General features: G+C 43.6%; 1 long non-coding RNA gene across 3 annotated transcripts; it reads right to left on the reverse strand.

Moving 5' to 3' along the window:
• Positions 1–2,892: 2,892 nt before the first annotated feature.
• On the reverse strand, positions 2,893–23,375 carry LOC135415666 (uncharacterized). 3 transcript variants are annotated; one of them, XR_010431227.1, is made up of 4 exons: positions 22,387–23,375; positions 21,349–21,446; positions 18,347–18,430; positions 2,893–3,399 (listed from the first exon to the last, which is right to left on the reverse strand). It is a non-coding gene; the product is annotated as an uncharacterized LOC135415666 (long non-coding RNA). The 3 variants fall into 3 exon arrangements; XR_010431228.1 differs by lacking the exon at positions 21,349–21,446; XR_010431226.1 differs by having other exon boundaries at positions 21,349–23,375.
• Between the last annotated feature and the right edge of the window lie 2,000 nt (positions 23,376–25,375).

A 25,375-nucleotide genomic window follows, 5' to 3' on the forward strand; every position in this document is an offset into this window, starting at 1 on the left:
ACTAAGATGTAATAGTCGTAAGTTTTAAGTCCCCATTCAAATAAAACAATTAGGAAAAAAAGAAAATAAACCCATTTCTTCTACTTTTATATGTAATATTTTTCTGCTCCTAAGGAGAAATCAATTACACTTAGGTAATTCATATACTCAAATCAACAGAAGTAAGGCTTCTGCTAACACTGGAATATATTGAAACTTAAAAGGCATCAGAAAAAAACTAAAAGAAGATAATTAAGTGCTGAATTATTGGCTCAAAAGCTCCAAGACTGACTGATTAGTTAAAATACTGGACTCAGGTTTGAGAAGCCTGATTATGTTCTCAGCAGCAACTGATACTTGTTTCCATTTAGAAGCACCTTGTTGTTAGGTACCAATGCAACAGCCTACCTCATGGATTAGTTGATCAACCAGCCATCTTCTTCAGTAATAGGAAAAGGCAAATGTGTCTTCATATTCCTTATGTCAAATTTTACACCATAGCAACCAAGCTGCACTAGCTCACTTTTTTTGTAGCTAGCAGACATGGGTTCTATATATATGTTCAATTTCTGACTCCATCTAATAGGTTAATTTGCTGCAGCATCTAATAAATGAGACCAATTAAGGGAGTAATACTTCAGCTGCCTCTATCCCCTGGAAAACCTAGCTTTAAAGCCTGCGAAGGAAGTAACTGAGATAAGTAAGGTTAGATCACAAACAAACACATAGCGACTAATTCTGCTGTAAGCAAGGTAAAATCTAGACTAAGATCCCCTCTTCTGGTGTGAGCAGAGCCTTGAGACTTTGTATGACCTCCGCTGTCAATACGGAGGGACACAAAACTACTCGTCACAAAAATATCTTTCCCCTCAGACAATAAAAACTTTGCCCTCAACTCTGTATCATGACCAGATAATCAATGACTGAACAGAATATAATGATCAGTGAGTCTGCTACTTCCTTTGAAGTAATTGAGACACTTCTGCAAGTCTTAAAAGAAATTTCTACTTTTCACTGTTCTGAATGCAATCTTAATCATATACTCAATCACAAAATAGTCAATCATTTCTCTTTTCTATGAGAGTATAACATGAACCTTTTGTTAATTTATTAATTTGTGTGTTTTAGTAAAGCTTATTGGAATTTTTTTTCCAGTTTTCTGTAATGTATATCTGCAGCAAGGGAATTGCAGCAGTTAGATTGATGATGATTTTGTTCACATCAGTTGCATTGTGGCAGCAGAAATTGCTTATTGCTCACAAAAGAGCTAAGTCTAGAATTCTGACTTATAAAGCACTTAACTTTCTTTCACAAGTCTTTCTCACTATTATACCGAGTGGCAGCAGATTTTACTGGCCAGATCAAATGCCACCTAAGGCTGGATCTGCCACATGGCATAGAGAGAATGATAGGGCACAGATACTTATTTCAGCTGAAAAGCTTGCAGACATCATAATAGCAGGTGTTGATAAGCTGTTGATTCTTCATGAACCAGTAGCAGGTTGATGTTGAGTTTGTGAATCCCCTTTCTAAAACTAGTCTGGGGATGGAGACTTTGCTGTGGGAACTGTGCAGTTGTTGCAAGTGTGGGTGATAGTTCAGGGCTGTCCTTGAGTCCCTCAGAGCCTCTTGGCTCCCCACCTCAGTGCACTGCTCACAGGGGAGCATTTTGCCATAGCAAAATACTCCCAGCCTAGTCCTGCATTCAAGTTGCACTTGGAGCGGGGAACCTGCTTTCGTTTTTTGACTCCTTGGTTCTACATCTGGTATGACTTTTGACATATTTTAAACAAATACGAAGGCTGCTGTTTCTTATTCCCTGCATCAGTGGCCAAAAAAATGCTACTCTGAAAGACAGGGATGAGGAAGGTTTGCAGTTGTGTTAGCCACCTAGGTGAGATGCAGCTGCAAGAGAGTCTGCACAGCTGTCCCCTCTTCCTCTTCCTCAGTGATAGGAAGGGTAGTGGGATCATGGCAGAAAATGTTCTCCTGTATCAGTGTCTCCAGCAAAAATACTGCATGGAAAAATAGACAGTAAGCAGCCTAGGGAGAAGAGGGGGGCATAATATTTCACCCAAAGTCCCTTTTGCTCATCTGTTATCAAGACCATTTGCATCTTCTGTGCTTTGACATCGTGAGAGAGAGAATTTCAGGACTAAATTCAAGATGATCACATGTTGTTTTATTTTCCTGCTGTATTTGGTTTCCAGCACCAAACACGAGGTGCAGCTTTGGCCCTTGCAGTGTACCTACCAGAGCAGACAGGGTTAAGGAGGGTAAAAAGGAGGGATTTACCCTAGGCACTGGTTGGTACTTGTGTCTCCTGTGAATGCAAGGGGTGTGTTACACAAGACAGCAGCCCTACTGAAAGGATAATATGCTCATTCATTTGCTATGTTGGTCTAAGGTAACCACAAAGACCTAGAGCTTGTACAGTGCCAGGTACTCCAAGCAGTACACTAAGATAACATTACCTGGCCCTAGTCCCAGAGAATGACTTTTCCCAGAGTCAAACTGACCAAGCCTTTATTATATTACAAACTATTTAGTTTCTTACACTGCATCAATTTGGTCTTATTGAAGAAACCCATCTGGGAAACTTTCCTAGGACCTCAGATTCAAAAATCCAGTAGGAATTAGCTAAGTATTCTCTTACGTCTTTTAAAAACTCCAGGCTTAAAACTCCTGGTTGTGTCAGGTACTGAGGTACAGCCCCAGCTTCAGGTGTAGCTGCAACCCACAGAACAATACACCACGATTTGAGTGTCACTTTTAATACGGGCTCAGTTAATTCATTATTCTCTCCCATGAGTTCAGGCACTTCAATCTCTGCTTTACGCTTGGATAAAGAGTCAAGCTCTTCTACAACCCTATCCCAGCTCCCCACCCTCTCCCCCCTGCGCTGATCCCCAGCAGAGTTCAAGAGTGCAGCCATGCAGCCTTTGTCAAACAAGATTCCTGAAGCAACTTCCCCCTCCAGCCTGGGGACTGCACAGAAATCCCCTTGCAAGGGAGTCCTCCCAACCTATGCTCAAAGAAGAAAACAGTTGCTATAGTAACCAGTTCTTTACCTGCACTGAATTGGCTCTCTCTTCCCTCTTAATCTTTGGTTTTATTAGTTCTGGATGAGAAGCAGCTCGTCAGGTCAGGGCTGTGCTTGGTTCTGCAGGCTGGAGGAATGGGTGAAAGGCACTGGAGGGGGGTCCTCAACCATCAGGTCGTCGTTGCTTGCTCAGTTTGCACCACTGTCCTTTTGTGACAGTGCCACCCAAGCCACAGAGGGACAGACTCTTTGCTTCCCCTTCCTGCCCCAGCTTGTGTTGGTGCCCTACTGCTCTCCTGTCTAAGAGCTGACCTGCCACCTGCCATCTGTAGCTTTCCTTCCACATCCTTTGCAGCCTCACTGGGATATATTTCAGCCTGCCAGTAGAAAAAGAAACTGGATATAGTCTCTTTTCTTCGATAGAATGTTTTTGTAACTCTTCCTAGGGTTAAAAATGACCACAAAACCCACTGAAAACACTCAGGAAATTCTAAACTGTGATAATCTATGTCTTTTCCAATATGCCTACTGTGGCCAGGTATTGGACTAACAGTTTTGTGCATTATGAATTCCACTGTGGAAGTGTATAGCTGAAAGCCAAACAAAACTGCTACAAGGAAGAACATGCCAGAGCCACTAGCTGTCTCAAGTTTGCACAGCAGACAAATTGCCTACACAAGGTGGGGCATGTCCCCCTGACAGCAAGTGGGCTGGCAATGAGGTAGGTATGATGTGGTGACTAGGGAGGGGGAAAAAAGCCACAGAATTAATTACCATGGATGTAATAATGGTCACCAATAAAAAGCTGCAGAGAATCATGTAGGACAAAGCAGGTAGTGCACCATAACCAGGCACCAGGCACTGTCACTGCTTGTGTTAATTGCTCAGAGCCTGTGTGCTGTGAAGAACCCAAGCGCATTCACTGGACACAAACAGAGACGGAGCAAGCCAACTAGAAGACTTCCTTCTTATGTTCATGTGGCTTCCAGTAACATGATAGTAAATGCTCTATATTTAAGTATAACACAGTAAAAAGATTCTAGAGTACACCTACATGAATATGTTGCTTGAACAATAGGCAGTATTAAAGTAAAAATGTGCATACATTTCTAAAACATTTCAAAATCTATTATTTACCCAAATAATGAGGTAGGGCACAGACTAATCTTAAAATGTCCTGGACTTCTAAAATGTCTTTTTTTCCCCCTCTGTTTTTGCTTGTTATGCAGCAATTTGCTATGCTAAGCATGCTTAGCAATGGACTAACAAGCTGAAGTGATTGATTTGTGATGGAACTTGCAACTCCAGTACTGCTGGTTATTCAAGCATGGTGCAGTTTTTTCCTGTGTTAAGATGTAAAAAAGTGGATTCCAGATATGGATTCCAGACACCATAGTCTTTACTTGGGTGCTGATTATACTTAAGCAGTTGGTATCGTTTCTATGCCATCCTGGCCGAGTTTCCCATTTCAGTCAAAGAATGGTTTCTAGCTGGTTATCTCCCCATGGGCCATTAAACCTCTATCATGGGTGCACTCAGAGTAAGGAGGTGGAAGAGAGAAGTTTTGGAATCTTTGAGGAGTCAAGCCTGCAGCAATGGCAGCAATGGAACTCTGCTGGCAGAGCCTGGGGCAAGATATATGTTTAGGCAAGAGCTTCAGCTATTTGCTGCACTCAGACACATTTGTTCCTTCTCAGTGATAACAAGGAGCAGCTTGAGGTTAAAGAAAGGTCATTAAGGTAGAAAATGATTCCAAATATGCCACAGTGTGATCATTCATGGTGAACTGACTGCCAAAGAAATGGTCACTGGACTTAGAGCACACACATGGAGGGCAGACAGGGTAAATACAGGAGGATCATGAGAACAAAGAAGTTAGAACATTTCAGGGGCCGGCTGTGTTCTTACATACACACAGACACACACATTGATTTTTCAAGTGTTCTAGCCTGAGACCTAGAAAGCTATAGGTCTTGTCTGTTTTACACAGACACTGAGGATTTCTTAACCTATCTGAATAGATTTAAGTCACCATTGCTATTTGTAGGAGGAAATGCATTACTCTGAATTTCCTGGGCTTGTTTATTTTATATAAAAAAATATCTCTTCCAAAAGATCAAAAAACATTTTCAAAGTAAGTCCTCTGACCTAGTATCTTTGATTAACAATAACTGCTTATTGTATAGGTCTTTAGATTCTTTCATTAATCTTTTTATTGCAATATTGGCATAAAATGAATGGAGTGGGTTTTTGTATGAAACTCCTCATCATCCAGACAAATGGCCTTCCTTCAGAAACAATCACTGATAATGCCCGGGAGGTGAAGGTAACTTTACATAGAGCCAGAGTGGTTTTGTGATATACCCTAAACTTCACAACTGTGGGCTAGTTTCTGATGCCAGAATTAAGCTCACTGTTAATTGTTACCAGATTTAGTGCTGCACACTATAGTGTTTTTTAATGTGGGATTTTGTAAGTAATTAATTCAATCCTATTTTTTTTCCACTTTGACAAAGAGGAATAACACAATTACTTATGACAACTAGAAAATGGTCACCAAGAAATTAATCCAGATTAGAAACCCTCTGAAAACAGAATGAAACCCATTGCCCCTCTAACCAGAGCACGTACTACTCTGTTACAGGTATCAAACAGATTTATGAATTAAATACAACATGATATAATTAATTTCCCCTTTCCATTCTGATGATAGCGCGTGCCAACTCAATTTACAAATCTGGTTCGTTACGTATTAACCAGTCATCTGGGAATCTGATTGAGTAACACACCAATTGTTGCAAAACCAAGACTCCCATATAAATCATGCCTGAGTCCTAAGTAAATATTGGTTCAAATATTGATTCACATGAGAGATAGGGCTGCAGTTTAAGAGGTTACAGGTGCCGACTGAACTACTTTAGAAAGGACCACTCCCTCCGTGTTCATTTGAAATTCACATCAAAGTGCTCATTTCACTTTGAATTCATGAGAACAGAGCACTTGCCTTCACTTTTGATACTGACACTCTCTATATCAGAACCTATTTTTGATGCACTAAAATCAAAGGTATCACATCGTGTATGAGTACTAAGTTATTCAGTTATTTACACTCCAGAGAGATGTAACATCTGGGTAGATGAGAGTGAGACACAAGAATTTATTTTTAGGTAGCATTAAAAGCAGGAGGAGAGGGGAGACATGCAATCTTTTCCCTGTTTATAGATGCTGTAACAACTGCTACACAAATAAGCAAGCAAACAAATGGAAAAAAAGAATGTGAAGTGAAGGAAACATCCAACAACAAAATGAAAAACTATCTTTGACACTTTTGAAAATTGAAGGAATCTCTCATCAGTTGAAGGAAGCTCAAGAGAAAAGGAAGCCCCATCCCATTTGTTTTTACACTAACAAGATGTATAGGGAGATGCATCTACACTAGCAATCTGCTCTTCCATTGCAATATAGCTATCTCCTTCACTTAGCCTTGAATCCCAATTGTTCTTCTGAGTAGGGCGAGTACAGATCGATCCTTCTGGAAACATTTCGGTTAGAGATCTAACCAAGAATGAGTTCCCCCAAAGTCTCCTGGGCCCTTCTGTCTTAGCAAGTCCTAAGCCAGCATCCAGAGAAAAGAGTGAGTATGCTCCATTCCAGCCAGTCTGAGCAAGTGGACTGTGAATAACACAAGCCAGCTGCTATAAATCTGCAAGTCTTTTAGATACTCACTTTTAAGAGTGGTTCTGTAATTGCTATATTGACTAAATGAATTGTTAAGGAATTGGTTTACACCACAGAAATGAAGTTTCTGTTTTGAGCAATTTAAGATAAGTACATTTACATAAAAAGACCTCAACCTGGCATACCTTTATCGCTTAGAATAGCTCATTGCTCTTATTTTTTAAAGGCACAGAAAATAAATCTGTGTTTGTTTTACTTTCAGAGTGACACAGTTTTCTTAATAATATTTGTAACAACTGTTGGAATCAAAGCTTAGTCACACCACATGAAACACGATATAAATCATAATAGTTTGGAAGTGAATAATGAACACCTAACTAGTCACTGAATTCAGAACAATTAGAATCATAGAATATTCTGAGCTGGAAGGAACCCATGAGGATCCAGGTAAACCATCTGAGAGCATTGTTCAAACGCTTCTTGAGCAGTGACAGGTTTGGTGCCATGACCACTTCCCTGGGGAGCTTGTTCCAGTGCTTGACCACCCTTTCAGTGAAGAACTTTTTCCTAATATTCAATTAGGCCAACAAAACCTTCTCTGGGTGACATCTTTACTGTGATATGTTTTCCACAATGTCATGCAGAAAGTTGTTCTTTGAACTCTGTGCAGACTCTCCTTGCCGTGGACTCATCCCATGCATGCTCAACTGAATACTTTTGGCCTGCAGTATCTGCTGTGGTTCAGCCTCCCTGTGCTCCATGGAACGAAGAACAGAGCAAATGCAGTTATCTCTCCATTCCTTCTAATTGCCAGTGGCCATGAGACAAAATCCCCACACGTATCATTCCTCAGCACGTTGTGCAATTTTAAACCCTTTCCTTACAAATGTATTAGCATATTCCTCTGAATTGTGCAAGAAATTCTTTTGTCCACTAGTTGACAAACTAGTTAGTGTTAAGAATATTTTTTGCTATTGCAATCTAGCAGCTGCAGCTGAAACAAACTTCTAGTGGTTTCTAGTTCATCTGTAGCCATATTTTTTTACCCTACAGAAGCTGCCTTATCTGTCACAGGAATTCAGTTTGCCAGTTCTCTTCAGAATGAGCCTTCTTTTTGGGACAGGATTTGGCCAGACAGAGTTCTGCCTCAGCTTCTCTGAAGACTCTGACATGGATGGTGGGAAAATGCACCCACCCAGAAAGAGCACAGGATCTCCAGCAGCAGCATATGGGACCTCTCTAATGTGACTTCCCGTAGCATATCAGGGATATCAGCTATGCACCTCACCAAAACATATCATGCCTCACAGCCAGATGTCAGATAATGTACACATTGCTGCATCTGCGCAGGAGGATGAGAGTGGCCTTTCCTCACTCATTCTTCCACATATTACTGTGGGATCCGCATCCCAACCACCTGGGAAAGCTTGTGCTGCCATTTGGAGAAATGCCAGCAGCAAATTCAGCAGCAGCCAACATTAGCCTGGGGAACCAAAGCTTGGTGGTACCCAGTAGAATCATGGCTACATTAGACATACGCTGAAGCAACTAATTTAGGAACTAACTCCAAGAAGTGCTGCTCTGGACCCAATGTGCTCTTTTTCTGTTCAGATAAAAACATCTCAGCCACTTTGCAGTTCTCAGTGCAACACTGGAGCAGAGAAAGTACTGTAATCAAGGTGTGACTGATTATTTCAGCATTCCCTCCCAGCCCTTCTCTAGTGCTGGGTTCAGGGAAAGGGGGCTATTTTGTACCAGTGTCACAGCCATTACTATATTTAGAGGATTTTCTCCCAGCTCCTAAACAACAGCATAAAAGAGTTAAGATGTGTGCTTTCTGGGCATGGTTGAGATGGAAAAGTACCAAAATATATCTCTATTTCAGCCATTGGCTCTGCTATGAGAAATAATTCTAGCTCACCAACCATGTAACTCAAATATTATTGTAATTACGGGGCTCCACAAGAACAGGAAAAAAATCTAACTTGATTTTGACTCCAAGCACAATATCTGCAAGATTACCGCCCCTCTGAGGTTTCAGGAGACTGTCTTACACAGAATTCAAACAAGAATAAGCTCTTCCAAACACAAGTCCCTAATTTGTTTTCTTACTCCTGCATCATAGATTTTGCCAGACATTGTTTAGCAAGTCTCTTTGAAACCAGCATTTATGCTAAATGAGGAGCTAGTGGACCAGATTTTTTTTCCTTTGGGAATAGATGAAAAAGCCTACTTAAACCTTTGTAAGAGGTTTCCTTCTTTCACATGTGCATGCCAAGGCTATGGCTGCCAAGGCTATTGCTAAAAAAGGTTTCATTCATGGATGGATAACTTGCTTAGCACACTGACAGTGTGTGCAAGATCTCAGGAAGATGTTCCCCATGCAGAAGGTCTGAAGTGAGCAGCTATCCTCTTGTCTTAAGACTTACCATTCCCTCCTCCTGGAGATGCACTGTGGAGGACATGACAGGTAAACCCACAGACACGTAGTGTTTCAACAGAAGAGCAGAACCAGCCCTGTCATTAGCCTGTTTGGCTTAGGATTTCGTGCATTTGTCTTTAGAGGACACCAGAGTCCCCTTACCTGTCTGGCAGTTGGTGTTCCCTGGCACAGCCCCAGCAGTCCTGTTATCCCAAGTAGATGGGAGGCAGAAGCCTGGCAGTGATGGCCCCAACCTGGGTCAGGCCATTCTAGCACTTGTACATGACCAGCTGTCAGTGCAGCCTGAGGGATGCTGCCAATCCTGCCTCTTACTGCCCTTCAAAATCCCTCCTCATGGCTGCATGGCTGCACGCCACAGAAAGATGCTGCTCAGTTAAAGTTCAAACCAAATTTGTAGCCAAAACCAACAACTCCTGGCCCTTTCCAATCCTGAATTAGAATGACTTCAAAACAAATAGAGTGACCTCAAAAAACCAAAAATAGAAGTGCTACTCAGTCACCACCTGCCTTCCTAGAAAATCCTATTTCTGTCCTTTGCACCTACTGACAAGCCCCACGGGACCTTTCCATTGGTGTCCTAAGGATACACAGTCCAGCAAGCTAGCCCTGTAATGAATGACTTGCTGTCTGTAGTGTTTTGTCCCCCATATTGAAGTCTACAGGGGTCTGTTACACCTGTTTTTCCCTATTCAAAAACCATCCATCTTTGTGTTAACTTGGTAGAGTCACAACCTTAATAGAACTTTCTTGTTCCTAATAGATTATTAATTCACAGTCTTCCTGTGTTCCACATCTTCCTTTCACAGTGCAGAATGACTTGGGTCCCAGGATGTCCTCCAGGATTTTATTACACCCCGGGTGGGATTTCACCACAGACATCTGCATCTCAGCCCAGACCAAACTTCTGTCAACAGCACCAAGGGCAAGGTTCACTTAACCCTGAAAATTCTTCAAACAACTGCCAATTTCTTTCCTTTGACTATTAAAGGAACCCAGACTCGGCAGCTTGGGTGTACACACCTACTTTGCAGATATCTAGAATGAGGATGAACACCATCCCAAGTTATAACTGAGTTATGCCTGAATAGGATTTACCTCCCGGTTATTTTCCCACTGCTCACACAAATGAAGGGAAAGCTGTGCACCAACAGCATGCAAGGAGCATGCCCTTTTTTCCAGTAGGAGGGCCAGACTTCCTTTGGGTTTGTAACTTTTGCAGCAGAATCTCTTTCCTTCAAAGTACACCATGAACAAATGAGATTAGATTCCCCTAAATTCAGTGTAGTCCTTAACACCCTGGGTTAAACAGTCTCTATTATTTCCTTAAAAAGCATCTCCACTCCAGAAAGATGCAAAGTCCCTGCACAAGAATCAGTTCATGCATTTTCCCAGTTCTGGCCCTTATGGGGGCATTTTGGTCAGACACACATCATTTTTCTTCTGTGGTTTTGAACACGGCAACTTTGTGATAGGGACCCCTTGAAAAACCAGAAGACTGCCATGAACATACAGAGGAAGAAGAGGTAGCAACTGCTAGAAGCAGCAACAGGGAGCTGTGAAAAAAACCCCACCATGTCTTAATGGCAAAAGAGAGCTTGGACAGAAGGGAGGTGGTGTAGATTTGCACTGGGAGGGTGGGAGAGTGTTGGCCTGCTGGGAATAGGGCAGGGGGCCTGTTCTTAGACGGTGGCCAGGATTAGGTAGACCAGGACGGGATGAAGGTCTCTGTGTCCCCTTGTCTCTTCAGGAAAGATCTACAGAAGCAGAAGGTTCAGCACACATACTGCAAAGGCAGAAGGAATGATAGTTTCTGGTTTAGCCTAGCTGTTCCTTTTGGCTGATAACCAGTAAAAATAAAGCTTTACTGTTATTATTACCACATTTGAGAGATCAGTGTGAAGGACAACCCTGCCATCAGACAGAGAGTAACATGGGAAGGATCTAATAGCTCCCTCCTATCCTTTTCTCTTAGACTGTGCTAAAATGATAACGCTTGCCTTATCTGCAAACAGCATAGGAAAGTTAAACAAGCCTTGAGTCAAGGGGATGTAGACATTGCCCCTATGCACTAACCACATACTCTTCTAGGGGAAAAAAAAAAAAGACCAACCTGCAAAAAGAACAAGTTTTGAGGTGTTGCTGACCTAAAACTATAGTCCTATGGTTCATCATGTTCCACCTACAAATATTCCCCCAGGTCCAGATCACAGAGTAGCAAGATCACAGATATGGAGTTTTTTGCCTGTAGATCAGAATGTAGCCCCCATCAATGCAGATAATGCTCTAACAGTGGATTTCATCCATGCAACAACAGAAATAGGAAAGAAACTCTGCCATGGAAACAGTCATCAATAGACAGGCACTGCGTGGTGTCTGATCTAACGTGCCTCCAGGAACTGTACTGCTATGGAAAGGTTTGCAGCATGTGGCAGGGAAGAATTAAATTGGGAAATTTCTGCTCTTTTCTTTGTGTTCAGAATCAGGTTGTTTGCAGCTGAGTGGTAAATTCTCTTGTACAGTGCTTGTAAAGACAAAAATGCAGTTTGGAGCATGTAGTTTCCTTGCTGCATTAACTCTGGATAACTGCGGCACTGCATCATGCTAAGCAGAATATGATCCCTCTACTTCTTATAAAGTTTTTGTGCTAGTAGTCATTGAAATCCCAGGCAACATACTTTGCATGGTACTTGTATGATTTTCCTTCTATGCTACATCAATTTAATTAAAATATGACAGACTTCTGAGAAGGGCTTTGTTAGTTCCAAGATGTATTTTTTAATGTTCTTAGCTTTCCTCTCAGTAAGGTGTGTTCTTCCACACCCACCCTTCGGCCTTGAGAAGGCCAATCCCTAAACAAACCACTCCATGCTCTGTTTGTTTTAGTAATTCTTACCCAAGGTCTTTATCTCAGAATCCTGTTTGTGCAGCTTTGGACAAGATTCAGCACTTGGTGGGGAGGGTGAGTGAGGTGGGAAGGATTTCTCAGTGCCTTTAGTTTTTAATATGTTATCTTACCTGTGACTATTAAGTAGATGATTTACAAGCTTCTTGACACTGATATGGTGTGAATTTCTGCCCCTCACGGTACGTGCAAACACAACTTGACACAGCAGCTATAGGAGGGGTAAGGGCTGCATAGAACTAGAGTTTCTGGACTGTGCACAAAGTGCCCAGGAAACCTTTGTGGTGGGTAGCCCACTGCAAGCCCTATCACCTGCTTCTGGTAGGTTTGTTCACACCACCACCACACTAAAATCATATCCATTTTCTCTTGCAGCTGCAGCTGCAAATTCACAGCTTGCAGTGCTACTCCATGTAGTAAATTTGCTAATGGGAGCAGTGTGTCTGAGAGTCCCTGACCAAGAGACACTTGGCAAGGACAGGCTGCTGCAGCCCGAGCAGCATGAGCTGCTGCTATGTGAGCTTAGCAGCACGGCACAGGAATGCCTGGAATGTTTCAGTCAGCAGGTACTTCAGAGATCCTGTTCTAGTAAATGTCTGCATTTCTCAAAGAAATAGTCCCCCCTGCCTGCTGCCCCTCTGATACAGTGACGGTGATCTCTATCTTCTGCCCTCCAAGCCCCACACAAATCAAAATCTCTCCAGTTCCAGTCTTACTGTGAGGCAAAATCATTGTGGGAAATGAAAATTCCACAAATCAGCAACATACCAGTGTCTTTTCAAACATGCTGTGTGTCTGGATATGACCTTGGAAGGCAGGCTGCTTTTAGAGGATGGTCCCCTCCACAGCAGTGGGGCCAAACGCCTGCAGCCCATCAATTCAACAGCTTCCAACAGCCTGGAAAAGAAGCTGCTGATCTGCCTGTTAGAGGCAAGTGGAGCTATCATAGTTTTAAAGACTGTCTCTTTTTTTAGTAATCTTCCATATGCTGTCCTCACCTTCCTCCACCTCTCCAACACAAACACCATGCAGACTTTATGAGTAAAATTTTCAGGCAAGGACTTCTCTGGTGTCTTTTAAACTTCTCACCTCTGCAAATCAGTGCTTGGCAAAATAAATTTGTCCCTACCACACTGATCACCAGCCCAAGTCCCTACCACACGAATCATCCATACCAAAGACTTATTCTTCAGTGTCTAGGGCTGTTCTGGGAAAAGATGAGATACAGTATGGAGTCCTCTTTAATATATCCTAAAAACACTTCATTGCAAGATTCTCAAACTATTTTAAGTGTGAAAAACCTCTGCCCATTGGATTAATTCTTATCACTTCTGGACAGATAAAGTGACTGTCAAGAAACATCTCTGGCTCATTTATAATCCATTAAGAAACTTCACTTCTGGGAGGGAAGAATGTAAATCACTGTAGCTGGCACTTCAGTTGATTTGAAGGGTAGATGTGCCAGTGTGAGCGGAAATGGAAGCAGGGCTTGTTGCCAACTTGGCAGTGTAAACTCCTGGAAAGACACCAGTCAATAACATCTCCTTTCTTGTCTCCAAGTTCACTTGTGTCACTTGAAACAAGATGCCATCAACCAAGCCAAAAACTTCCAAGTTCTATACTCACGGCCCACCCCATTCATGAGATTTGTGTTAGGAGCACAGTACCAGGGACAACAGAACCAGCTGTTCCAAAGTACTTCATAGTCACGCCATGCAAATAGAAGTTTCCTAAGCTATAGGTACATATCTTGTACACAGGCAGGATAAGCAGAACTTTCTGAAAGAAGAATTAAAGCAATGTTTCTTGCACAGTGGCAAGCACAGCTAATTGACTTTCTGAATATAAAATATTAATTCAACATATAAATATGAGAAGAAGGAAGAAATAAATTCACTTAACACAAATTTTCTCTGTGTTGGTAACCTACTAAAATCCAATCACATCAGTGGTCAAAGGAGAGATTCCTCCGATGTTCAACCCATTCATCCTCACTGTTGATCTAGGGCACTGGCAGCAGACAGCTCAATCCATCACAGGTGTGTAGAGCACAGAAAGTCTTGTTGGGTAGGATTCCTCCACTTCAGTATCATGAAACCCATCCTAAGACAAGCTGCTGCTGCTTGGGACTCAGCAGGAACGGGTGTCTGACAAAGTGATTGTGTCAGGGATCTTCCAGTGTGGCAGTGTGACAAAGCTGCAGTCTTGATCCAAGGAGCCTGTGTACTAAAGATGCAGCCCAGCAACAGTGAGAGATCGGATGTTACTTCCAGCTGGAACATCTAGGACTGTAGCATGCCAGGCAAACTGCCTTGGCCAGGTTTCTCAAATGCTGTGTACCCAAGCTTTTAGTAGTGTTCTCTACATAGAGAACACTACAGTTGAGCAGCAGCTATTCCTCTGGGACTCAATGTCACACACAAATCCTCAGCAAGTGGAGAAATTCATCTGCCAAGGACACATACAGAGAAACTTTGAACTAGTGCAGGATGGGCAGCATCCAGTCCAGGTGCTTCATGCTCCTTTTGTACTCCTGTAGGCAAGATAATCCATCCTCAGCTTCTCCCTGAAACAAAGCTGAGTAATGGGGTCCTTCCTAGATTGGTAAAGGGAAAATAGGGTCTGTCTTCTACGTGCACTGCAGTGAACTTTAAGAAAATTGTAAGAAACAGCCACCTGAGCTCTTGTATACCACTTCTAGGACCCAAGACAGAGTTACATCAGCAAAATTAAGGCAGCTTCAAGGTTTTATTAACTCAACGGTGCAGTGACATCCACCCCATAGTCTTCTGTGAACCTGCTGAGAGTGTGGTAGAGTTGGCAGGACAGATTTCACTCAGTCCTTTAGTGGGTCTGATCTGCCACTGACTGGAACTTCAAAGCAGATGAGAAATGTGACTTGCTCAGACTAGCTTTCATGGATGGTGACACAAGCTTCAGGGGAGAGGTGAATTTGGCATGTCTTAACTTGTATAGAGAGAGGAATTTCCTTTAAATTATTATTGCTCTACCAGCCATAAAGCCTCAGATTTCTGTTTGTACACGACACTTCTTCAAACAAAGGCATTATACTGCATGTGTAAAAATCCACCCACTGGGGAACTGCAAAACTGAACACGCCTTCTGGAGAAGTAGCTTCTAGGAAAAAAGTCAACAACTCTAGAAAAAGGACAATTTTCATAAAATTGAGAGAGAAAACAGAAAAATCCCTTACGCTTGTATTTCTGCTTTCTAACACATGGTGCATATGTTTATCTCTTTCACTGCATGAGAAAATGGCTGCACAGCTGCCTGGAAATATCAGTGCAAGGTCCCTCCTCCTCAGTACAGCTTAGTCTCGTTAATCTTTCCAAGGTCTCCCCTTTCCACTGTCTATTGCACTTCCATCTTCTGGGCCATCACTGTTATTTTCTTCTGTCAAGGTCACTCTTACTTTTGTTCTTGTCCCATTTTTATTACCTCCCCCCTTCTTCTGTTACCATCTTTCATGCAAGTGCCACTCAGCCTCTCTGTTGTCTCTCTTGCTAACTCTCTTGATGAGCAGAGCAGCTGAAAGGCAGGAAATTTTTAGAAATAGGAGAAACCACAGCTTTCAAACCTGGCTACAGGACCAGTGTTTCTGCTGTCCTTTATAAGCAGGAGTCACTGCAAAGAGAGTCTGTGCCCTTTGCTCTGGGTGAAGATGCTGTGTTCTCACATAGTGTCTCAGTTTATAACAAAAAGGCTTCTGCATGCTGACTAAAATAGCAGAGGAGAGACAGAGCAGAAAGGGTTGGGAGGTGGTGTTCAGCTGGAACAAATAGTGCTTCCAACTGAGTATCAGGGTAGTCTATAGTGTCAACTGCTCTCTTTCTGATTCACAGCTCAAGAGACCTGTGTTTTCCACAGCCCTGTGTTCAGCAGGTAGTGTGGCACATGCACTTCTGCAAATTCCAAAGCAGATAGGTGATGCTCACTCCTGGCAGTGATCTGGCCATTGACATTCCTCAATTAGGCATTCAGCTCCATCCCTGCCCCCCAAGTCCAGCAGCTTAAAGCACTACCACCACCCTTGCTGCATCGTTTGCTCTCAGAGCATGAGTGACAGAGGGTGTCCTCTCAGTGCCCCAGAAGCAGGACAATAGCACAGGATTCACAGAGCCTGAGGGAATGATTTGCTGGAGCACACAGTGTTGGCCTAGTGCCACTACCATGGAGGTCAGGGACAAATCAGCCATTGGCTTATGAAGCAGCTGGTACTATTGAAAAATGCCACCCTTGGGCTCTGTGAACTTGGGCTGTGTTCCCTATCCCACAGTAGAACTGAAAATATTTTTCATCCACAGTCCCATGGAGAGGATGGGCAGTAGAGAAGAGCTATGCAGACAAATGTCCCTTTCTTCCTAACACCACTTTGAGATCTGTCCTTTAACCAGACTCCTCCACAAATGGACAAAATCACAATCCTTTAAATAGGAACTTCTTGTTTTTTGCATACACAAATTTGTATGCAAGTAGAAGTGAGAGAGCCCATGAGTTGTCAGAACCCACCTAAGGCCACATCCAAAACTTCAGCTGAATTTAGCTTCTTTCAACAGCTGATTCTGTTTGGTAGTTTTTCTCCCCTTTTAAACAGATGCCCAGAAGCAAGCAAACAGCAACAAATTAAATATCCTGGGAGACCTGCTATGCATTACTGTCATAGTTTAAGCATCACTGTTGAGCTTTCAGATAGAGTCATATCCAGGCAGTGCAGTGCCAGCAAGTAGAAGGACCATCTGAAAACAATTTTAAAACTTAAGGTACACAACTGAAGTAATGAAAGATGGAAGCAAAGACCTATAAAGACACTAAAATGAAGCTAAAGAGACTTGCCAGTGTCAATAGACAAAATCTGCTGCACACCCAGCCTTAACAGGAAGCAGGAATTCCTTGCCTAGAGATGTCTTCTGAACAAAAAGTCGTGGAAATTATAAACTCTCTAAGAGCACTGTCCCTTGGATGGCACCAGCCCACAGGTCTCTGGTGAGATGGCAAAGTGCATTCCTCTGAAGTAATACATGTGGTTATCTCAGAGCACATTACAAAACTGAGGTGGAGATGGTATTTATATTGAGGTTCAAGTCATGCTTTTTTATAATGGAAATGTAATTCTGTGGCCCTTTAGTGATTCTTCAACTGTGGAGGTCCAGAGTCTAAAGTCTGGCCTTCATAAATGGCAATTTGCTCATGCTCAGTTGACTCTGATGTTGCCCTTTGAATGGACACATCAACAATATGAGTTAAATTGCCTCACCCATTTCCACTAAAGCGCTTCCTTTTTTATACCATTTTATCAATCCAAACTGGAAGCAGAGATGACAACTCAGACCTGCAAGAGTGAACTTTGGCTGCCGTGTGAACTGTTTACCCTGACCACTGTGTAGTGTCACCCACTAGGCTCCAAAATCAACATGAACTACATGATCTGATGGGCTTAGATAACATTCACCAACAGCAGATAGAGAAGCACTGGAGAAGTAAACTGTCATACTCCAACTACTGCCTCGTGAATTGCAACACTGCTCAGGTGTAATATACACCTCCAGCCAAAGAAAGGACACACACAGCTTATAGATCAAATCCCACTTTCCTCACCTACACAAAAGGGGACTTAAGCATGGGCCTAGATACTGTTAAATTGTAGTATAGGGGGCTGCTCATAACACAAACTTCTGCAGGCACTTTGTCATGCCTGCTTGTACTAACTTAAAAGAAGCTACACACTTAAAAGTTTACCCCCTTTCAGGATATGGCTCTAGCACAGTAGTCTCCTAGGAATGCTGCAAGCACTGATACCTTGCACTGTCCTCAATCTGTCTTTCAGAACTCTGCCCGATGCTCCCTGGAAAATTTCCCAGGGTGGTTCAGCTGACGGTAGCATTAAAAATCACAGCATGTGTCTATAGGGTTCTTTGTATCAGACATTCAGAGATAGCACACTGCAAAGATGCAATTGTTGCAGCTATGTGCTCTTAAAAGACTGCTTCTGTCTCAGGGAATGTCTTTACCACAGATGACCATCTCCAAGAAGACAGCTGCAGATCTCAGCCAGTGAAAATAGTTTATTCCCTAGCAGCTGTATAACTTCAAAGCTGTATAACTTTGCTGCAAAATTCACCACTCAAGTTTTGCCCTTAATTTGAGGGTCATCCATACACAAAACCTCTTAAATCTTTCCACTGGCACACTAAATTAAGAGTAACACTATTATTCATGCCAGTCACTGCTATGGCAGCTTCCCTGCCACGCTAGTTTCCCAGGACTACTGTTGAACAGATACCTTGTGCTGTCCTCATCTTGTCCTTGAGAATTCCTCCCATTATTCCTTGGAAATTTTCCCAGAGTGGTTCAGCTTACAGCAGCACTAAGAATCACAATCACATGTCAGCAGATGGTTTTGTATCAGATGTACTGGGATATAATGCAGTATCCAGATACAATTATCACAAAGTTAGCTTAGTTATATCTCCTCTTGGTTATTTAAAAAACAAAGAAAGAGAGAAAGAAAGGAAGGAATAAATAGCAAAGTAAGTCAACAAGAAACCACAATCCCTTCCCTAAGCAGTAACCAGGCTACTGTGCTTTGGAACTTTTCCTAATATAACAAAAGACACCATGAAGACAGGAACTTTGGCAGCAGTGGTTTTGAACTCCACAACCTCCTCTGGTTTTTTACGCATATGTCACCGGAAATATAATGGACTGCTAGGGAAGCAGTCAACCTCCAAATGGATATCTAAGCAGCAGCAAGCCTCTGGAAGTTACTATTGCTGGAATTGAAAAGAGATTTCCAGCGAAGCAGCCCCAAATTCCTGTGTTAACCGATGTCCTGTTTTGCCTGACCACTGTCACCATAGTGACTGCTGGAGCTGCCGCCGAGCCACTGCCCTGCGGCTCGGGCCGGAGGCGAGCGGGGCGCTGTGCTGGGAATGAGGTGATTTAGGGCCCGGTGATGGAGATGTGGGCCGTGGAACAGGGCGCTGAAAGCAACCTTGGGGTGCACTGTGGTGGGAAAAACAGCTTAAAATGCAAAGAGGTGCAAGTACCTTCCCTGAACGCCAGCCTCGAAGAGCCAGCACCGCCAAAGCTGTTGCAATGCTACGAGAGGAGTCAGAAGATGAAGGAAAAGGATGAGGAGCATGAGGAAAGAAGGCATGCACAGCAACGCAGCAAACACGGTTTAGCGGAAGCTGGAACAAGCTGTTTCATTCCCCTCGGCATCATTTATGTGGACTGCTCCCTCTCCTGGGGAAAACTTGCCAAAAAGAAAAATCATAACCTAAACCGTTTCTTCAAGCAAACGATGCACCCACAGAGCTCACAGGCAGACAGTTCCCATGCTTCCAGGTTCAGGAGAGTAGGGTGCAAGACCCCCGTGCTGCCCTTCCCAGTGTGTGGGTCTGCCCTGGCTAGAGGAGCCCCGGGTGGCCAAACCAGCTGTAACCTCCAGACCCCGGTGCACAGCTAAGCATCGCTCCCACCTGCACAAACAGTAATCTTGTCTTCTCCCCGCTGTGGTGCTGCTGCCAAGCACCACCCAGACCATCCTCCGCTCTCAAACCAGTGGAGCTACCCGGTGGCGCAACAGGCGAGGATCCAGGAAACAGTGCTTGCAAGTACTTTTCAGAGTGAATGCTGGAGTACAATTTCCCCTTTGCTGGGAATTGTACAGAAATCATCAGTTCCAGTCTTTAGTGCTGGTAAGGACTGACAATTTTAGCCACAGAAATAAATTTCGGAGTCTGTGAGCAAGAAAAAGGAAGGACAATCTTGAAATACTCCTGTGGTGAGAAGTATCACTTGGTGTGTGCAGCCTGGAGGAGTCTGAGGGGGGACATCATTGCAGTCTCCAACTTCCTCATAAGGGGAAGAGGAGGGGCAGGCACTGATCTCTTCTCTGTGATGATCAGTGACAGGATCTGAGGGAATGGCCTGAAGTTTAGGTTGGATATTAGAAACAGTGTCTTCACTCATAGGGTGGTTGAGCAGTGGAACAAGTTCCCCAGGGAAGCAGTCACAGCACCAAGCCTGACAGAGCTCAAGAAGTGTTGGAATGATACTCTCAGGCACATGGTGTGACTCTTGGGGATGGTCCTGTGCAGGGCCAGGAGTTGGACTTGATGATTCTTGTGGGTCCCTTCCAACTCAGCATGTTCTGTGATTCTGTACCTAATCTTTACTCCTTTAGGATTCCAAAGTGCAGTTAAAATCTTTGCAATGAAGCTAGCTCAGAAGACCTTGCAATAAGATTAGAACCAGCTGGTGAAAAATGGCACGTTACAGCAGCCAGTAAATATCCACATGAACCAGCCCTGGAGAGGTGAAAGGCTCTGCTGAGCTTAACAGCTCATGAGCATATACCATATTATCTGATACTGGTGTATGACTAATACCTTCTTCCTTCTAAATCCTTGACCATTTGATGATCTCTGCTGTAGGAAAGATATCATTTAAATGCACAAAATTAAAAATGAGAAAAGAATTATTTCCATTTTACAGGGGGAAGAAAGTGGGATAGGTTTGCCTGTAAGTAGAAAGCAGTGGCAGGGCTGTAAAAAACCCAAACAAAGTAGTACATTCCAAATCCCTGAATTCGACCAAAGTCATCCACCTTGTACACTACCAAGTGCTATGACAGCTTTGTGGAAGCTTTCATCCTGGTGATGCAAGGACAAAAAAAAGCCCTGCTTGATTCTTAATAGTCCAGGAGAGTCATCATATGATACCACGTCAGGCAATCATGCAATCAGCAAAGGTCACAAGACACAGAGCCATTCCTTTTGGCTTTACAGCTGCTTTCCACAGCCAAGACTCCTCCTTCTTACACCATTTTACAGTGAAGTGCAGCAGCACTTGTGCCTGCCAAGCACTGTGAAGCCCTACCATAAGTCAGGTCCTGTTACAGGCACGTAATTTTTTAGTGTCTACAGGTGCCAACAAGAGAACCATAATGGATTTTCAGCATCTAATTAATCTAAATAGATTCTTACTGACTGCAACTGCAGCTGCTTGGCAACATAAATGGGGTGCAAGTCTCACCTGTGTGCAGATATGCTAGGCTGGGGTTGAGGAGGGAAGCTTTTCCAAAAGATAGAAAGGAATGTAGAAAAGTCACTGTTGTCCTACATCTTCTACAAGCTAAAAGAGGAAAGAGGTCTTCCAATAATTTTACTGTTCTGTGAGTTACAGCTACCTAATTCGAGACTCATACTACATACGTAAAAGTTTGCATGACCAGGAAAGGTCCTTCTCCTGAGAAACTTTTAGCTTTATTAGACTTACAGGCTTTATTAGGTCACAGGTAGTACCATCTCTGTTTTGCAGACAGAACACAGATCAGGAGCCAGACTTCAAGTGCTTCAGTGATGTGTAAGGCAAGTCTAGTAAAGGCAAGCCAGAAGGATACACAGGAACAGGAGAAGTAATAAATATAAGGTGGAAGAGTTCAGGACTTTAAAAAATAATATCTATTACAACCTTGCCTGGGCAATGCAGCCAACCAGTCTGATTCCCAGCCACTCAAACAAACTGCTCTTCTCCCACAGAAACTGCCCCTCTGCTGCTGGAGCTGTGGCATGGTATGGCAGTCATTGCCTCAGACTCCAGAGTGTGCTTGTCCAGACTCCTGTGCTTGTCACCAGCCCACCTCTATCCCAGATCATGGGTGCAAACTGCAGTGTGTGTGTGTGTGTGTGTGTAGTTCCCTTCTGCCTCCCTTAGCTTGCTACTTCTGGCAGACGCATTTGTCAGTAAGCTGTGGAAAAGCTCAGGGCCCTTAACCCACTGATAACCATGACTACTCACCCACTAATTAAAAAGTTCAAGGGCACACAAACAGCTTGTAACAGACAACCAAGATTTCCTGCATCTCTGACCTCTGTCATCCCACCAGACACTGGACATCCCCGTTAGTGTCAGGGAATTCTTAAACCTGCCCAGAAGGTGATGCATCAAGTCTTTTCTCTGCACCTTAACTAGTGTTTAGGAGATCAGTGCTGTTTCAGAGTCTGTCACTTCTGTCATTGCTGGGTTCCCTTAAGGAAGCCAGTTTGTTTTTTTGTGCCCCAGTATCTCCATCACTTCTTGGTAATTCTTGATCCAAAGAAGGCATGGGCAAAAGTAAGAGTCCAGAGACTAAACTGCCTGGTTTCTGTGAGAGCAGCAAGACAGGCTACACAACAAAGAAAAAGGGCCACATAGCCTGGATTGAAGGAAGGCCAGGTAGTGTTCAGCTACATTTTTTGCTATTTGTATTCATCCCTAATTTTCATTAAGACTTCATAGAAATTGATTTACCATGTCTGTTTAGATAATAAATACCTTGCAGTGTGGGAGAGAATAGCAAGTAAACCAAACATAAGAGTTCAGTATTCTAGAAAAAGATGTTGCCTAGATGGCCAGGATATTCCTACTACTGATGGCACATAGCATGGAGATGTGACCTCACAGCAAATATTAAATTAAAAGTATTGCATAGCAACAGGAGAGGCAGCAGCCAACTTGTTCTCACTTGATTTTGGGAGCTGTAAGACCAGCCAACCACCCCTCCCCCTCAAGAATGCATACAACATTCCCAAGGCAGGTGTTAATGCTGGATCTCAACCAAGAAAGAATTCCTATAGACCCAGGGGATGAGAGGAGGATGTTACACTGCTTGCTTCTTTCCCCTTTCCCCCTCATGCCCCATTCATCCTGTACTTGTACTGCCCCTTGCATAAGGGCCTTTAACACAGTGGCCAGCGGCTCCCAGCAGGATGTGAGGCACAGCAGCACACACTGCCTGCCTGCCCTTGGCAGGAGTTGTTCTGACTAATGGAAACAGCAGAAACTCGAGAGACAGGCATGGATAAGTCTGGAAAGTGCTGAAGGGGGAAACTCCAGGTGGAATGCAAAAGGATTAAAACCAGCAAGAGCACATTCAGCATCAAGTTATTTCCCAGTTGCCCTTGCCGAGCATGGCTGGTTGTTTTCTTCCCCCAGGTAACACTCTGATGCGCTCCTGGGATACCTCACAGTACAAAACAATAAATGGCCGAGTAGCTTGTAACTAACACACATTCGTCTCTTAAGTGGAAGTGGGGCTGCAGGGCCAAGCAATTCCTCTCTTGGAAACTGAGTGCCACCTTGTGCTGGGAATGGTAACAGTCAATGGATAAAACCCAGCTTGTCCAGAAAAGCAAGGGAGAGACAGGGGACTAGAAGCTGTCGTTGGAGCAAAGCTGCTTTAGGCGTTTTGGCTTTTGGAGATCTCTCCCTGGTACCAACCAGCATCACTCCCAATATCCCGCTGTAGGGCAGAGTCTGCTTTTTGAAGGGACAGGTGGGCCCTAGCAAGCAGCTCTTTGCAGGTATGCTGTGACCCCAAACAGCAGCACAAGTCAGCCCTCAGCTGTAACCGTGCACACAGAGCTACCCCTGGAGGTGTCAGCTCTGTCCTTGGCACAGGCAAGTTCAGGGAGAAACATGGTGTCACCTCAGACTGTAAAGTTTTGCTGAGTGTCACTGACATTCCCACTGGAGCCTGGTTTGCGACAGGTAAACCTGTGAGTAGTGCAGGTGTGGAAGATGAACCAGCAAAATGCAACAAGAATTTTACAGAGCAATTTCCAAATGCAAAATACTGCTAACTGAAACCCAAGTGCAGGTGAGGGAAGGCAGCTGGCTTGCTTGGGGAAGGTAATAGCAGGGTTTGAGTTTCTTATTTGTTTCTTTTAAAATTCAAGGCTTTTTTCTAAAGATGAGTTAAATTCCATCTGGTCAAATTATATGCTGAAAATGAACTTCTGGAAACAGCTGCTTCTCTACACTGATTAGCATAGTCAGCCTCATGGAAATGTTTTATTTGTTAGTTTGTTCAAAAATGAGAGGTTGTTACTGTGTGGAAATGTATTTCAAAGTCAGCCTAAAAGACTTTGCACTGCTGTGGGTCACTTTAGGTTTAGTCTTTTTACAACTTGGAACATTTTCACAAGCTGGCTATAGGATTGGAGACACTAGTACTTTGAGTTTTATTTATCTCAAGGTTCCTTCACAAACTTAAGTGAGGGGAAAAAAAACAGCATCTGGAAAATAGTTCAGTAGCAAGGGAGGAATTCCCTTGCAAGCACCTAGGAAAGCAACAGGGTGTGAGTATCCTTTCATGAAAACTGCTCACAATCAGGATTCAGTAACATGAATTTTGAAGGCAAGACTACAGCTAGGTACTCCTAAGGATTAAAACGTCCCAAGGACAACACTGTTTTCTCTTAGAACAAGAATGGTAAACCTAGGAAATTCAGAATTCAAGTTATTTTCAAAAGAAATCTGACTGTGCCACAGAAATGCAATTAAGAGTGCAAAGCTCTTATCCCTAAGGGTCTTACACAAAGCACAATTCCAAAGCTACACATCTAAGCAGTGCCTCTGTCCCCAGCAAGATCACAGATGTAGATAGAGGCTACCTCTAGGGACATACAAGGCGCAGTCAGACAGATAATTTTTACCATCAGTGATTAATCACCCCGACTGCACCGGGCACAGGCAGGCACATCTCAGCTTCCTGACAGAACGTAACAACACATCCTAAGGGGGAGGGAATACCATCACTGGAAACTTGAGAGCAATTAGGACAGAGAGACCACCACCGGGGCTGAATTTGTCTTCCATTTCCCTCTCCCAGATTCTTGCCCCCTTTGGCATTTGCAGCACACAAGCTCTGATGTAACAGGGCAGAGGAACATTATCAGTGACACCACCCACTTCAGAACCAAGGTGGCCAAGCGGGGCTGACGTTGGTTCCCAGCAGCAGGGCCACTCTTGGCTGCTTTGGTGCAGCTGCTGCTGGGAGCACCGCTCTGGGTTCTTGCTGACTGTGAGCTCTGCAGCCATAGCACGAGCTGTGAAGTGGGTTTTTTTCCAGTCTCCAGACCTCTCCCCTCTCTCTGTAGAAGCACCACTTCTGGGGTGGCAGCTGCATCGGGCGTGCAGGTCAGCTGCATGGGTGGACATGTGATAGTGGAAAAGCCCTTTAAGGAAAGAGCAAAAGATGGGGTAGAACATTAAACTCCCAGAGGGAAGGAAGGAGCAGGAAGCAGGAGGACTGCATGACCCAAATATTTCCCATCGGGGAAGCGTACCATTTAACTGAATGCTCGGTGCCATTGAAATGGTACTCCTGTGCTCTGCCTGACAGCGCTGTGAGAAGGGCTATGTACATATGAACTAACTACTGATTAGTCATAACACCATGCATGTGCACTAAAACATATGCATGCTTTATTATAGCATTTTTACTGACAGCGTAATAACTGGCCAGCCTAACAGAGAAGTG

Source organism: Pseudopipra pipra, chromosome 6 (genome assembly GCF_036250125.1).
Source record: "Pseudopipra pipra isolate bDixPip1 chromosome 6, bDixPip1.hap1, whole genome shotgun sequence".
NCBI lineage: Eukaryota > Metazoa > Chordata > Aves > Passeriformes > Pipridae > Pseudopipra > Pseudopipra pipra.